Genomic DNA, 14,915 nt, shown 5'->3' on the forward strand with positions numbered 1-14,915 from the left:
CTGTCATGTCTACATGGGTCATCTAGCAGCTGTTAAAGTGTTTTCCCATCAATTTGAGATATCACATTTTAAGGGTAGTGGGCAAACCCGCACAATGATGCCATCTTCATTTGTGTGATGGTAGATGCAGTACAACACTGTCCAACAGAGAAGAAGGCAGTTTAGGAAATAGGAAGAGTAATGTGACAGTTAGTATTAATTTATGGTGTGTCTGCTGCTATACATGTTAAATGACTTCTCTTTTAACATATGAATTGGGGTTATAAATTTTGATGACTTGACACATATTTTGTGGGGCCTTACATGCTGATAAAAGTAATTTGTACAATGCAGGATTCAAACCTATCATGGAAAGCAAGACAGGAACAAAAACAACTCCAAAAACTCGACAAAGGCTATGTCGGAGGCAAACACCACTGTGTAGGAGTTCAAACAATAATTTAAATTTAATAACACTGAATAGTCAAAAACATGTTGCAGTTAAGCGCTTTTCATCCAGTAGGTTCGCTGGACTTCTTCAGACCTGTTCAGTGTTATTAAATTTAGATGTTTGCTTGAACTCCCACACAGTGGTGTTTGCCTCCAACATAGCCTTTGTCAAGTTTTAGGATTCAAACCTACGTAAAACTGAAAATACATATTTTTTAAAATAGGTGTTTTTTCTTCATTGCCACAGAAGTGCTTGTCAGACATGATCATTAATTAGATGGGGAGCATGCATTTTTATGGGCGGCGCAGTGGTGCAGCAGTTAACATTGTTGCCTCACAGCAAGAGGTTCTGTGCTTCGATTCTCGGCTGGGGTGCCTTCTGTGTGGAGTTTGCATGTTCTCCCTGTGTTCGCGTGGGTTTCCTCCGGGTACTCCGGTTTCCTCCCACATTCCAAAGACATGCATCTGGAGCATTTCTCCCCGGGCCTCTGCTGAAAACAGGCTCTGTGGAACCTAGTCGGACTTTCCCGGTCAACAAATGTTAAATAAATAAAAAATAAAATATACAGACCCATTAAAGAGTGAGTGGTGCTATACCTCAGTTAACCATGTATGTGCATCACCTGACAAGGTCTTGGTTTATGCATTGTCACGTGATGCAGCAATAATGTTTGAAAATATACTGCAAACGCTTATACTTGTATACTTGTACTATTTTCAGAATATATTTCTACGTTGTAGGTCAGGACACTCACTACAATTCAGTTATTCAGCTAGACTTGTGTTACGCAAGTTGTGCATATGACTATCATTGGAGTATGAAATCCATCCCAGGGCAGAGAAGAATCTTTTAATTACCAAAACATAATTGTCAGGCTATACTCAGCCACACAATTAATTCATATGATATCCACTGCTGTAGATAATTATTGTTATGTGTAATTTTCTTTATATTGTTTTTTTTTATTAAAAATCGAGTGGAACAGCAGTGATAAAAATTGGAGTATGCGAGATTAGGACTCTGGTTTACCTGTATTAGACCTGTGAAATTACATCAGTTGCCACAGGCAAAGCTGGATAGTGAGTATATTTTTACACTCATTACTGTCCAGAGTTCTGATTGCCTCACTGGATGTGTCTGTCAGCCATGTTCATTAGTTATACAGACACATTAAAGAGTTGAATGATTAACAGTGTATGAGTGTGACATGAAATTCAGAAAATAAGTATTTCCCTGTATAACATAACTGTACTGATGCCCACAGTTAGACAGATGATATATATGATATCATGTGCATGATTAATCTACCTGCTATCCACGCTTATTTTTATGTGTAATTATTTTTATTTTACTTTTTATATAAATTACAGTGGCACATCATTAATAAAACACGGACTTAGGTTCATAGGTTCATAGATTATAGGTTCATAGATTAGTGTTTGCTGGAATAAAACCCAAGCTCACCAGTATTGGAACTATGAATTTATACCTGTTGCCACAGGGAAAGCTAGTCATCAAGTGTATATTTTACACACATTACTGTGTATGAGTGCTGACCACTGTACAATGCCACTTAGCATATCTAAGCAATAGAAGACCAGACATAACAATGTATCTTCTTAGAAATTGACAATGTCTCCTTATTGTATGCAGGTGTTGTGCATGCATGCTGACTGCCATGCAACAGCACTTAGCATTTTTGCACAATAGAAGGCAAAAGAAGTTATGCCTGTGGTAGTATGCCATGCTTGCGTACAGGTGAACATCTTGCAAATGAGACAGGTACAGTGAAAAATACATTATCACATAAAGATGGGTTCTTAAGTTTTATACTTATAAAAAAGTGAGACTTGACCCATGTGCTCCCAATCATATGTGCTGTGTGCTTCAATGTGTTTAGAAGGTGCGCTACTCACACATTTGATTGACAGCTTAAGCTTCTTAAGGCAACTTCCACTAAATTTTAAATATTTATACATTTCACTGTATTCGCTCTAAGCCACACAAATATTAATATTAAAAAATTACAAAGTGCATTACTACATGGATAGCCAATTGGTTCACTGGCACAATACACATTGTCAAAGTTAGGGAGTGCACCTCCACCTCTAGACCTCTTACTAGTGGAATGCCACAAGGTTCTGTGCTGGGACCCTCAACTGTTTGGAAACTATTTCTCTGAAGCCCAGGCAAAGGTAGATGGCCTGTGGTTTACCAAGTCTGCAGATGACTGTTAAATGGATGCAGTCATATGGAACCCCCCAATGATGGTAACATATTACAGAAGGGGCTGACATGGACAAATGATTGGTGTGGAACTCAGGGACTGAACCATAAAGCAAACAATGTGTCATTGTCCCCTTTGGCAATGAAGTACCCCTACTAATTATGATATACATAGTATCCCTCTAAGCTCAGACACAGTGCTGAGAGACTTGAGAACATATGCTGATAGCAATATACACTTCAATAACTATGTGTCCATAGTGGTGGGACATACATTCTATATTACACACCACATAAAATATGGCAATCACATCCAAGATCAGGGAGGTCATAGCTCTAGAGTACAATGCTCCCTTGTAGTCATACTTCACCAGACACCTGCAGCAACTGGAGAAAACACAGAGGTTTGTAACTGGCAGAATCCAGGTCCTCCAAACCATGATATACATGGAAAGGCTGTAAGACTGGTCACTGTACTCAGAATCATGCAAGCTGCTGATAGATCACCTAGTCTCAGACCCCGCCTTACTGGAAATGATGGACATCTGAAAGTCAAATGGGACAAGAATAACTTACTCCAGGGATCCCAACCTAGCCTGTGACATAAACAGATGTCTCCCAGTTATTGACACTACTTTGTAATAGGTTCCCACTGCATGTGATGCAGTGCTCCTCAATGAACCTATTCAAGTGCAACCTTGACAAGTGTATGGGTGATTGTAAATTCACCCCTGGGTTGGCACCTATGTCCCTCATGGAAAGGGCCAGTCTGTGCTGCTCACAAAATCATTCTAACAACAACCATCTAACTGTACTCAACATGGATACTTGTGTTTTTACACTGCTAGGCTCGTAAACACCCTAGGGCTATTAGGCTAGTAACCTACTATGAAGCTTTGAACTTATGTAGGCCTCCCAACATTTTTTCACCGACATGGCCCAGTGATGTCATCCAGTATAAGTTGACCTGCAGTCTTGACAAATTCAGACTTGTGTCACGGTACTTGCATAAAGCACTGAGTTCTGTAGTCTGTGTACTCTGCAGTCAACTGGGTGTGTTTGTCTAGACAAAAAAGCAGAGTTGTGCATCCTACAGTTACTGTTCCAATGCCATGGATTGACAATATTTTAATACTTGCACATGCCTACTAACCTATTTCATGCAGGCCTCCCAATATCTTCTCTCCAACATGGCCTGGTGATATTGTCCACTATAAGCTGATCTGCAGTGTTGTATAAGTCAGACTTGTGCCGTGGCTTTTGTGTAAAGTACTGAGTTCTATAGTCTGTGTACTTAGGTAGGGATTTTGTTCTTACTGCAATCAACTGGATGTGTGTGTTTGTGCTATTGCTTGACATTAGAGAAAGTCTTTTACACCAGCATGTGGGACACTGTTATTGCCATATTCTTCTTAACAGACACTGCTGTTGTCATCAGCTATAAAGTGTTGTCTGAGACACTCCAAGTCAGACTTGAGCTGTGGTGCTTGCCTTAAATACAGAGGTCTGTAGTTTGTATACTTAGGTAGGGGGTTCTATTCTCACTGCAGACAAATGTGTGTGTGTGTGTGTGTGTGTGTGTGTGTGTGTGTGTGTGTGTGTGTGTGTGTGTTTGTGCTCTTGCTTGGCATTACATAGAGCTTTTTAGACCAGCATATGGGACACTGCTATCACCATATTCTCTTCAACAGACACTGCTGAAATCACCTCATCCTATATGATACAGATTACAATGACACGGCTTTCAGTGTCTCCACATACATTATGGCATGTTTTGTAGGCACCATGTTTTCCTAAAGAGAAAGTTCTGTGGTCTTTCCAGCTGCCACATGTGTCTGGTAAGGTACAGGCAAAAGAGAGCATTATACTCTATTAGTGTTCTGATTAGGTTTGAGTACATTGTTGTCATACAATCCTATGATCTGAATATGATGGCATGCCTTATTTATTTATTTATTTATCATTTCTTGACCTGGAAAGTCCGAGTAGGTTCCACAGAGCCTGTTTTCAGTGGAGGCCCGGGGAGAAATGCTCCAGATGCATGTCTTTGGAATGTAGGAGGAAACCGGAGTACCCGGAGGAAACCCACGTGAACACAGGGAGAACATGCAAATGATGTTCACAACATAGGCTTTCAATATGAGTGTGGGGACTTGGTGGTTGAAGTTCAGATTGCTATCTACATGTGTTTCCAGTGCTTGCATCACTGGATTTCAGCATAGCAGGACTGTTGTCAGTGTTGTAATTAGCAGAGAATTCCACTTTTCAAAAGGACAACATAAAGACACATTTCTGCAGTTATTTGTAGATTGTGTGGCTTTGTCTCCAATAATTTATCTGTGTTAGCTCCTCCTGTACTATGTTATCATCATTGGTGGATTCTGTGATTGCAGCCAATATGGAAGAATCACTGAACTTTGTAAGCCAAAGGCCAAATATTTTAGCCTGAACTGTGAAGAAGTAGATTCCAAACAGTAAAGGGCAAATCACAGATCCCTGGGGCAAACCAATGGTGACAGCTCTACTGGTACAGGCTGAGTCACCAACATTTTCAGTATGTGTTTTGTTGGTGAACCAGTTGGTTACCCAAATAGTGATATAAGGGTTAATCCCCAGCTGGGACAGTTTTGCAATGATACCTGCATGGGCGATTGTGTCAAAACTCTAGGCCAGATCACAATAGGCAGTATGCACTGTCTTACCTTAATCCAGGTTTATCACACAGAATCAATGGGCTGTGACATCACAGATCACCTATAGCATGACTCAGCACATACACCTTTCTAATACAGATGAATACATACTTCAACACATTCTCCACATAGGCTATGTTCCCATAGAAGGATGTACAGCAACATGCATCCATCTGATTTGGGGGGGGGGGGGTCAGCACCTGATGCATGCATGTATAGATACATCCTGACTCTCATCAACTGTGAGGTAGACCAACATGTCATCATGGATCCTTTCTAAATGGACACTAGTAATATCCTAGTTATATGCAACAGACCTCTGTGAGTTAGTAATGTCTGTTATATCTGATAGATATCCTCAAAGAGATCATTGAGGGCATGCATGATGACAACAGTATCATCTTGTGGAACTTGACCAAGTCAAGGCATTTGACACAAATCCACACTGAGGTATTCAATCAGTACTGTCAGATGTGGCCATAAACAGCTATATCACCAAGTGGGTAGACCAGTGTATCACATACATGGTATTTCACTATGTTGAAATGTGTGAAGTGACCTATATCTCAGGTCCAGTGATCAGGTCCATACATCAGGGCTGTCTTCTAAGCCATTTGCTGTCCTTTAGTTAAGTGGTGGACATTACAGATGACATCCTGTGTCCCAACAGTTGCCTGAAGGACTACAGATTGTGTGCAATCATTGACTTCAACTGTGATATTAGTAAAATATAGACATTATCAACACATATGAAAGGTTGCCTCCAGAGCCATGACAACACCCACAATGATGAAAAAATGTGGGGATTTGTTAAGTCAGGAAAAGAAACATACAACCCAAGTATAATGTGTACATCACACCCTATAATCAGACCGACAGGTATGTGACCTGTGTCCCGGGGTAGATGGTAAGTGACATCACACCCTATAATCAGACCGACAGGTATGTGGCCTGTGTCCCGGTGTAGATGGTAAGTGGAACATCCACCAGCATGTGGTGACAGTGCTAACTACTCCCTTGTATGTAACACAAGTACTGAGTATGTGAAAGACATCCACATCAGAGGTCATATTACCTCCATAGTTCACAGCCTTCATCACACCAATAACTGAGTGCAATATACCCTTCTTCATGTACTTCCCTATATATCTTCCAGTGATGTGTAACTGAAGGGTACCACCTTTGCCACAGTGAGCTGTCACACAGCGTATTGGCCGTACCTTGGTACCCTTTTTGTGGCATAAACATGACTGCTTGATGATGCTGAACAATCAAGTTGTTACACCAGATGCATGTCTGTTACCTGTTCTGGTGATGCACACACTACATACATAGGTGTTTGACAGCATTAATGTCATGGATGACATTCGTGACTGTAGATTGTGACATATGCTTTCTCTACATCCAGAAAGACACAAAGCAACTCCTGACCTTCTCTGTACTACTCCATCAACACTCTCAGAACAAACATCACATCTGTAGTGCTCTTTCCTAACATGACAACATACTGCTGATCACTACTCATCACCACCCTGCTTAACCTAGCTTCCACTACTCTTTCCCATGAGTTCATGCTGTGACTGACTAATGTTATCCCTCTGTAGTTATTACAGCTCTGCACATCAACCTTATTCCTAAAATGGTATTCAAACACGTTGTCTCCACTCCACATGCAACTTCTCACTTTCCAAGATATCATTAAACAATCTGGTGAAAAAAACCCACTGCCATTTCCCCTAAACACCTCCATGCTACCACAGACTTTCCAGTATTCATCCTCTTCATAGCGATCCTTACTTCCTCCTTGGTAAGCCGTTGCACTTCCTGATTCACCACACCCACATCCTCCAACCATCTGTCAATCATTCTCTCCATTCATCAGACTCTGTCCATCTGCTCATCACACTGTCCTCACTTGTCAGTACGTTCCTCTCATCATCCTTTATCACCCTTATCTGCTGCACATCTTTCCTGGCTCAGTCCCTCTCGCTAGCCAACTGGTACAAGTCCTTTCATCCTTCCTTAGTGTCCAACCTGTAATACAAGTCATCATATGCCTCGTCATTAGCCATTGCCACCTCTTTCTTTGCCATGCACCTCATCTCCTTATACTTCTGTCTACTTTCCAATCCCACTCCTTCATCTCTAACTTCTCTGTATACTGTCCTGTACTTTCTCAGTCTACCACCAGGTGGCCTTGTACTCCTTCCTCCATCCACATGTTACACCAAGCAACTTTCTAGCAGTCTCCCTTACTAGGTCTGCTGTACTTACCCAGATATTTGGTAAACCGTCATTGCCACCCAGTGCCTGTTTTAACTCTTCCCTGAACCTCACAATCATCCTTTTCCAGTTCCCACCATTTGATCCTTGGTGCTGCCCTCACACTCCTCCTCTTCTTGATCATCAACATCATCTTACAGACCAACAGTCTCTGCTGCCTAACTACACTTTCCCCTGTCACCACTTTACAGTCGCCAATCTCCTTCAAACTGGCCCTCCTACATTGGATATATTCCACCTGTGTGCATCACCCTTCACTCTTGTATGTCACCCTATGCTCCTCCCTCTTATTATAGTATGTATTCACCACAGCCATGTCCATCCTTTTTACAAAACCCACTACCATTTCACCATCTGCATTCCTTTGCTTAACACCATAAATACCCATCCCTTCCTCATCCACACTATTCCCATCAAAACACCCATTAAAATCTTCTGCAATCACCACTCTCTCACTCTTGGGTACAGTCATCACTGCATCATCCATCTGACTTCACATTTCTCTTGCTCATCCATCGTGCAACTAACTTGCGTAGCATAAACTACAGACTTCGAAAGTAGAGGAAGACCAGCAAGGTACACTGGATGAATTTAATGGCTTTGTCAGTTATTTAAATAGTACTACTGATTTTTTAAAATTTTCGGTTGATGGTTATGGACCCACTTTAAATTTTCTGGATTTGAATTTGTCTTATGACCCTACAGCTAAACAATTTTCTAGTAAGATATATAGGAAATCAACATTTGCGAATCAGTATTTGCACAAAGATAGTATACACCCATTGCATATGAAAAGAGGTGTCATCAAGGGACAATATATTAGATTGAGTAGACTGACATCTCAGAACAATACTTTTCATAATGAAATGGGAGTTTTGAGAAGATTCTTTCTTGATAGAGGTTATCATGTTTCTTGGCTACAGTCAATTGAAAGGGAAGTAATGGTGTTAAGAAATAGTAAAGCTGGACCTATTTTAACTATCTGTTCATCAGCTATTATTAATAATATTTCAACTGTGGACAGAGAATTTATTAATGCCTTTGTTTTGCCTATTTCTAATGAAATGTGGCTTATTAAAGAGATTATAGTTGAGAATTGGAAGATAGTCTTGGGAAATCAGGATTTAGCTAAAATTATAGGTGTAAAACCAAACTTTACTTTTAAGAAAGTCGTGAATCTCAAAGGTTTGTTAGAGAAAAAAGTAGACACCTTAGAAATGAAGAGTAAAGCCACAATTAACAGTAGGGGCACATATGCATGTTTTCACTGTAAACAGTGTAGATACATTAGTAATTCTTCTTCAGTTTATTTTTCTCATTTAAACATCATGCATTGGTCTAAAAATATTACACTTGCCACAGTGAAATGGTAATTTATGTTGCCCAGTGCCGGACATGTCCAAGCTATGATGTAGGAATGACTACAAGATGCTTTAAAAAAAGAATTAGTGAACACATTTAAGCTATTAAGAAAAAGGACACGACAAATGCACTGGGCAAGCATTCTAGTAAATGTGGCAACTTTAAAAAGTTTGTTTTTTCAGTTTTTTAGACAGTGTTGATAATACTATATTCACTGGTAATAACAAACTTGAGTTAGAATGTAGAGAATCTATTTGGCAGGTGTATCTAGGAGCAGATCAGGCTCCAGGTGTAAATGAGGTAATAAATATAAAATGTTTTTTACAAATGAAGTAATTTTATTAACATTTTATATTATATGTATTTATTACTATATATTTTTTTATTTTTTTATGTATTGTTTACAAAAATCTGTATATATATGTATATTTACAGTTTACATCTTTAAGAAATCAATTAATTAATTAATTACATCATAGAACATGTGATGGTTATTTTACTATTTAAAGTGTTGTAATGGTTGGGTAAGTTGTTTCTGAAGAAGTTCACGTCAAATAAAGTGACTGAAAGCGCTAATTTTGGTGTTCCATACTTTTTTCAGCTACATTGAATCTACTTTCGAAGTCTGTAGTTTATCTATTGTGGAAGTTCTTTCGTTTTTGTGGATTATTTTCTGTTATCGAAGTTTGGTTCATTTGGCTGTTTGTGAGTATGTCACAGGACACCCTACTCAACTTATCCATTCATCCAGTACCTGATGGGTTTGCTCAATTTTCAGAGCAAATTTCAAGTGTAATTACTTCTGCAATTCAGAAGGGGATTGAAAAAGTAACCAACCACAGTGTCGCAGTTGGTGAAAGTCAACAAGTGAACACTTCCAGTCGGACGGTTTTTTCCAGCACACTGGATAGAGAAGGTGACGACGATATGTCTGGAGAGCCTTTGGCGGGTCCGAATAGTGTGTTGGATTACATTTTACAACAGTCAGCGAATCCTTTTGCAAATATTCAAGATGGTGAAGTAGCTGATTCAGTGAGTAACGACATAAATTCTAATTCATTATCTGTTCAAAGAAACTGTAAGCAGCATACATATGATTTAGAAAAGTTGACTTTAAGGTACGTCATGTTAGACATTGAAATCAGTTACCTAACTGAATGCATCAAAAGAAAATGTGTTCCCCAGAGACTGCGAACAAATAAATTTCCAAATTGCGTGTCCGTTGGTGACAGTTTATTTAACGAATTACTTAACATGTTTAATGACTTTGGTGTCAGGATGATGGTCACGCTTACAGAATATTATACCAAGCAAATAGAAACTGTTAAACAACAAATTCTGAAGAAGTTCACGTCAATTAAAGTGAATGAAAGTGCTAATTTTGGTGCTGAATCTAGCTTTGTTTATATGCTTGTTGTTTGTTTGCTTGTTATTTCCCTGGAATGCTAATTCCACCTAATATGCGACTTCTCAGCGCTTCTGTGGATCACTAGTGATATCTGCATTGCTTACTGTACTTATTTCCTTGTTTCACTTGAAAGAAAGTTGCTGTTTGTCGTTTTTGCATTTAACGTACCTGTAACACATTGCACTTAAGTTACCTGGCACTTGCTCACTAAAGCAATTATATAAGTCAGCACTAAAAATTAAAAGCACTACACGCTCACTCTCCACTGGCCCTTGTTTTCAATTATTAAGGAATTCCCAATATTATTCTAGCATGTCCAAAGGTCAGTTGTCAATCTCCTCTCCGGTCCAACTGGTGAATCTGGGAATCTTGAGGCAATGTTACAACTGCCTCATGTACACAGACAACCCTCTCCTCCTCCCAACAAATTCCAACACATGTGAGAGATGCAACCATATAGCCAAACTGGAGGCTAAGCTCTCTCAACTCAGTACTGGCATAACCAGTCAGGAGGAGAAGGAAACCACACTCACTACAATTCCAGTCTCACATAGACCTACCACGACAGAAAACCAAACACATAATCACACAAAAACATACTTGGAGGCTCTAAATAAAGATCTGCCTAAGCAGCAGAGACCTCCAAAGCAGACACCCAAGCAACCGCTACCCCAAAACAAAACACGTGCAACACATATCTCACAAAGCCAGTGTGCCGAACAGTCACAGCCCTTAAGACTAAACAACACACCTGATACACTTATAATAGGTGACTATCATCAGGCACACTGACGTCCCGCTCACCAGGCTGAACAAGGAGAGGGTCACGGTGAGCAGCCTGTCGGGTGCTAGGATCCACCACATAACACAAGCACTCAGATCACTCCAAGGCAAGTACAAATATGACTCAGTCATTGTCCATGCTGGTGTGAATGACCTGAGACGTACCTCCCTGGACTACATGAAAAGAGACATAAAGGAGCTCTCTGAGCATGTAGCCCAGGCCGGTATGACCCTGACCTTGAGTAGCATCTTACCCTCACCAAGAATGATGCCACAATATGAAGACAAGATGATCAATTTCAACAATTGGCTTAAGTACTGGTGTCATTCAAAGGGGATCCAATGCCTGTCAGCTTGGGATGATATGCTCAACAAGCCACGATGCTTCACTAGGGACGGCTTGCACCTGTCACCCCTGGGCTTTCGGATATTGGCAAAGGCTCTTGCTACCCCTATAGTGCCTTTTTTAGGCAAGGCTCAAAAGACAAACCCACCTCCATAGGTATCACAAGGGATAAGAAACTAAGAGTAATGCTACTCAACGCCAGAAGTCTAAACCTCAAGATGCACGCACTCGAAACTCTCCTTAGCATGGAGAACATCGATATCTGTGCAGTAACAGAAACCTGGTTCAGGGCTCCCGAGAGCACCCCAGCACTACCAGGTTATACCTCATACCATGCTTTTCGGCCCCAAAACTTGGACCGAACCACAAAAGGAGGGGGAGTATCGATGTTCATCAAAGATACCCACACCTCCAGGTTGGTGGCAAAGCACGAAGCATCAGAGACTATCCATGTGCAACTAACAGTGGGTAAAACTGCCTTCCAGTTTATAGCCTGCTACAGGCCACCCTCCCAAACCCAGGAACCCCACTCGGCCTTCCTGAGAACACTGGAAAATATGAAGGTCTCTCCAAACACCATTATATTGGGTGACTTCAACTACCCAAACATAGACTGGGAGCATTACTCTAGCTCCAACACCCTAGCCCAAAGGTTCCTAGAATTTATAAACTCAAATGCTATGGAACAACTTGTTACCACTCCCACAAGAGGGGAAAACATACTGGACCTGATCATCACCAACATGGGGACTCTATGCTCCAGACAAGAAGTGTATCCCTCACTGGTAAGATCAGACCATAAACTAATCTCACTGGATATTCACATCCCGACCCCACCCCATGCCCAGAAAACCACAGTGAAAAACTTCTCTAAAGCAAATTTCACACTCCTCAAAACCGAGGTGGAATCCTTCAAAGCCCCGGCCTGTGGAAAATACGCCCAGACCGCAGAATCCTTTATAAATGCATTCTATGAACACCTTCAGGAATGCATGGATCATGCGATCCCGAATAAAACCAAGACCCAATCCTCCAAAGGCAGACGTCCTGTCTGGTGGACCCCAGCCATAAACAAACTATACAATAGAAGGAGGAAGCTACTAAGTGATAGAGCAAAATCCCAAAAAGGGAAGGCATCACTGATCAGTATTAGCAAAAAACTACAGGCACTCATAAAATTGTCTAAGGCCAGCTTCGAGAGAAAAATTGCACAGGACACTAAGGATAATCACAAGGCTTTCTTTAGTTATGTTAGGAATCTGGGTGGTAATTCCCAGATATGCTCAGAATTAGTCCAAAATGACAAAAAATACACTGAACCCACAGACATTGCCAACATCCTAGCTGAAAGGTTCAGCGCAAACACCCCCCCTCCCCACCAAAAGGGCAAATATCTATCCCAGCAGAGTGCTGCCCCCCTGACATCTCAGATGCTAAGGTAAGAGCCGCCATCTCCAAAGCAAAAAACACAGCATCAATGGGACCAGATGGTGTCCCGGGCTGCGTCCTACATGAACTCCAAAAAGAGCTAAACCCAAACATAAAACTACTGTTCAATCTCAGCCTTACTACAGGATATGTGCCCAAAGAGTGGCGTACAGCAACAGTGGTCCCTCTTCATAAAGGTGGTGCCTCAAGGGATCCTGGAAACTATCGCCCCTTAAGCCTGACTAGCTTAGTCTGCAAAGCTATGGAAAGGATCATCATGGACCTCATAAATAAAGATATTGGGGACCTACAGACACTGGATCCTACCTAGTTCAGCTTTGTTAAGGGCAGATCCTGCCTTTTAAACCTGGTTGATTTCTTTGAAACAGTCACCAAGGCGATTGACGACGGGAAGGTGGTCCACACAGCCTACCTGGACCTCGCAAAAGCCTTCGATACAATACCCCACTCGGGCATTATAGATAAGCTCACCAGCTTAAATATAAACCCTTATGTTACTAGATGGATTGCAAACTGGCTCAAGGACAGAACCCACATAGTTAGAATTGCTGGAGCCATGTCAGACTCCAAACCAGTTACAAGTGGTGTCCCACAAGGCTCAGTCCTGGGACCTCTCTTGTTCGGTATATATTTCTCGGAGGTACAGGCCAACATGGAAGGACTGTGGCTGACCAAGTTCACAGATGACTGCAAACTGGGTGCCATAATCGACTCTCCAGCTGACACAAGCATCCTCCAAAAGGGCCTCATATAAACAGACAACTGGTGCCAGAGCCATGGCCTCAAGCTAAATGCCAAAAAGTGTATAGTCATCCCCTTTGGCAAAAACAAAGTGCCCACAAATTACCACATAGGTGGTAATCCATTAAGTACAGAAGAAGTAATTAGGGACCTGGGGACCCAAGTTGATAGCAATCTCTCATTTGACAACCACGTGGCCAAAGTGGTTAGAAAAACATTTTATGTAGCCCACCTAATCATGAAGGGATTCACATCTAGATCATGGGAGGTCATTGTGCCTCTTTACTCATCCCTCATCAGGCCCATAATTGAGTACAATGCTCCTTTTGGTATGTACCTTACCAGACACCTGCAGCAACTGGAAAGACCCCAAAAGTACCTCACCAAGAGAATCAAAGGGCTCAAACAGATGCCATATGCTGCCCAGTTAAAGAAACTCCAGCTCTACTCAGTGGCATACCGCCTTTTCAGAGGCGATTTGTGCCTGACGTATAAAGCCATGTCCAACCCGGAATTAATGGACATGCTGCACCTCAGAAAATCCAAATCCCATCGAGCTACGCGCTCGAGAGACTTGAACCTCAGCACTGAAATAAATAGGACATGCTGGAGGGACAGATTCATAACCCAGAGGCTCCCTTCACTCTGGAATAAAATCCCAGTCCAGGTTAGGCAGAGTCCCTCATTGACTCTCTTCAAGAGGAATCTTGATGAGTGGATGGGAGATCATAGGTTTACCCCGGGTATCACTTCTGTGTCACTGTTAGACAGAAGCACAGTATACTAACCTCGAAAAAGGGCATAGCAAAATAAATTTAAAATGGGTGCCGAAAGCCAAACACACTCTGGCTAGGCTTATAAATGCCCTAGGGCAGATAGCCAAGTATGAACCTATGAACCTATGAACGTAAATGAGTGACTTGGACAAGAAAGTCAAAAATTTTTCGTGTTTCTCTTTGTTTAACAATTTATATTGTGGCATTACAGCAAAGGCGGACAGACAAAGGGCCACAATAATTGCTAGGAAACAAAAGAAATTTAAGCGTGACATTATGGCTTATGCGAATAAGACAGCATATACAGTGAACACTAAATCTTCGATAGATCATGACTATATAACAGATAACAATCTTACAAATGCTGAAGTCAATGATAAAAACAATGCAAGTAGTTCAAATGTAAGGCCTGACAACA

Source organism: Protopterus annectens, chromosome 13.part0, assembly GCF_019279795.1.
Source record: "Protopterus annectens isolate FY-2018-M chromosome 13.part0, PAN1.0, whole genome shotgun sequence".
Classification (NCBI taxonomy): domain Eukaryota; kingdom Metazoa; phylum Chordata; order Ceratodontiformes; family Protopteridae; genus Protopterus; species Protopterus annectens.